We start from the raw sequence: 3,292 nt of genomic DNA, 5'->3' as shown, positions 1-3,292 counted from the left end.
TCACTACTTTTTAAATCCCAACCTCTCTGTTTTGCTTCTCAGAAAGAACCTTACACGCCAGATGGTTTGTTACACAGAACCATCTGAGAAGCTGTCATTGGAAACTATTTGGAAAAGGCAGGTCATTTCAAAAACCACAACCACAGCTGGCAGTGGCGACTCATACAACGCTGATTGGTTTGGTAAGTTATTGTGACAATCCAGCTGCTGTGCAAGGTAAACTCAGAAACGCCTATCGGAATCAAAGTAACTCACCCACACAGTCTGTCTATAAGCAAAACGGTCCTTGACTTTGGAGTTACACTCAAACTGTGTCTTTGATGCACAAATGTCATTTTGTGACTTCTTTTCCATAAAAGGTAAACATGAAAGATGATGGTGAGCTTTGCCCTGCAGTAAAAATCCACAGTGTGGATTCTGTTAGGGAAATGAGCTCTGTAACACATCTGCTGCAACATTTTAGGACAGCATCTCCCTTATACCTTTAGAGCTGGGCAACAAAGAGGAAAAGAGCAGCTCAATAAAAACCTCTAAGAGTTATTATACTATGATGTTTCTGCAAAGCAGAGAGATTCCAATCAGAGTATTTCTCCTAGTCTTTCATTTACCTTGTAAGTGTGGAAATCAGTGTTGGGTGGATCCAGGCACCTTACATTTATCCAGCAGAAATACCTAAAAGACAAGTAAGTAAGAAAAAAACAAAGACAAACTTTACACTGCTTTCCAGTCAGAAAACAAAGCAACAAAAAGCAACAAAAAATTTTTACACTTCAGGTATTTTTATTTTTTATTTTTTTATTTTTTATTTTACAGATTAGAGAAACAAGATGAATTGATAAGTTAAATAAGTTGTGGGTCAATATTTTTTTAACCTTTGAACAGAGCAAGGCTGCTTGTAGCTTCACACATGAGAGTGGCATCAATCTTCTCATCTAACTCTCTGCAAGAAAGCATATTTATGCATTTCCCAAGTTTTCTTCCTTCTGTAGTCATCTAACAGCAGATGCCTACTTTGTTAGCTCTGCTGGTCAGATGATTGAAAGCGGCTGAGCAGTTTGTGCAGTTGCCACAAAGATGTCTCCAGTGTTTAGGTTTCGTCAAATCACAGCAGAGTGGTGCATCTCATGTTGTCAAGTCTATTAAATGCATTTTTATGGTGTTTGATTTGATTTTATTAGGATCCCACTTAGCTGATATAAAACATCAGCTACTGTTCCTGGAGTCCACACAAAACATAAAACATGACATCAGACATAATATTTTCAGAAAAAATACCCATGTGACATTAAAAAATAAGAAAAGTATTAATAACTAACACAATTCTTTGTCACAAACATATAACTATACATACTCTTCATATATATTGCACTAAATTCATAATCACTTAATATAGAAAATGTTAATCTTGCAACATATTCATCTAATTGCATAATATTTAATGTTCCTAACACAAAGGGAATTTTGCATCAAAAGACTAACTCATTTGATTTGACTAACTCAATTGTGAAAATTGAAGCATAATTTTGTAAAACAATATAGACTGTGAGATTAGACTGGATTTCAATATTAAATTGGACTTTGAACATGCATTGGACCAAAACTCATTGAGGTAACTCAACCCTTTCTTGTGAGATAGATTTATAGACAGTTTAACCAAACTGGCACCTCAGCTCATTACCTCATGTTCTAATCAGTCCTCAGGTCTCAGATAGCTTTTCAGTTTTTCTCTCATTTTCTCAGGACTGTCTTTTTTATTTCTTCTTTTTTCCCAAATCTGTCTTTCAATCTCTTTCTATGCTTGCTCTTCAACCATTTTATCAGCTCTCCGCCATGTAACTTACAGGGATCAGTCTCTTTTTCAGGTCAACAGCTCAGTCTTGTCCTATCAGCGTAGTCTGTCTGAGTGCCGTCTCAGATTGCTGTTACATCGCTGACAGATTTAGCACCGCAATTACTTTAGAGAAAGGCAACACCTGCCTGGAACTCCTTTCATGTCTCATCCTCTCAAAAAAAATATGGCTCCTTAAGTTCAAATTGTGCCAGAAAACACGTTTGAAACATTTTAAACGTCTTTGTTCAACAAATTCTTCTAACACCTTCTAACGCATTCTAACACCTAAAAACCTCATTGTATGATTCTTTTTTTGTGTCATTTGAGCTTAATTAAAACGCAAAAATGTTATCGACATTTGCCCTGTTTCATTTTGTGTCTCTATTGTCCCCTTTCTCCATCTTAACTTGTCTACTTTTTCTGACTTGCTTTGTCTCGTTATCTTCCTCACCCCTCTCATCTTGTCACTAATCCACAGAAGTGATAAGCGTTATAGAGCAGCTCTGATTGGTGCACATAGTGATATAGACAGAGTTAACAGTGCTTCATCTTCTGACCTCCTACAGGCTGTAAACCGGACCAGATGACTTTTAGATGAGAGTTATGGTCCACTTAGAGGGAGCAAAGGGTCACGCTCTGGAAACCACAAACATTTAGGGAAAGTGTTAGTATGGGCTTGGCATGTGTTTATCATGGATTTAGTCAATGGATGACTGGATTATGTTCTAACAACTGAGGTGCTGGGGTACCAGAGGCAGCTGTGTTTCATGAATGGTAAAAATGTAGGTATTACATCAGCAGCTTGTATTTTTTAAATATGTATTGTGCTGAAAAGAAAAGTCAAACATCCTGAAACACGTGTGTGTTGAAAACGACACGTTGTTTTAAAGATGAATGTCCTTTTGAAAAGTAGCTCTGACAGCTGAGCTGCTGTGGTCACCACAGGCAGATGTGTTTTTTTCCCAATTCTCCGCATAGTTAGAGTTATACATTCAGAACAGGTTAGTTATTTTTCCAATGTTTAGTCAATTGTGTCGTGTTAATTTCCACTTTGGAAATGTAAAAAAAGAGTGTGAGATAAGTGTGTATTATGATTTTCAAGCATTTCTAATATAGTAAGGAATTTGTATGGATGATTTTATCAAATCTGAAGACTTTGAGACAAAACTGATTTTTTTAATGGTTGAGGGAACAACTCCAAGTTGCATTTACGGACATCACATACGTTATATACGGTCTGAAGTTGACTGACACAGGACATTTGTCTGTAAGCATTGAATGAATTTTTGTCAAAAAAGAAAGTTGATCCTCATTCTGTGTTCCAATTTGACATTGCACAGGAATGATAGATTAATGGATACTTTTGGTTTGAGATAATACCTCAGTCAAACTGTATGCATTTAAACAATGCATTCATTGATTTGCAACAAACGTAAGAAAAATAGAAAGACAGAAAGACAA

The sequence above is a fragment of the Etheostoma spectabile genome, chromosome 2 (genome assembly GCF_008692095.1).
Source record: "Etheostoma spectabile isolate EspeVRDwgs_2016 chromosome 2, UIUC_Espe_1.0, whole genome shotgun sequence".
Lineage (NCBI taxonomy): Eukaryota > Metazoa > Chordata > Actinopteri > Perciformes > Percidae > Etheostoma > Etheostoma spectabile.
Note: the sequence above shows the minus strand (reverse complement) of the source record.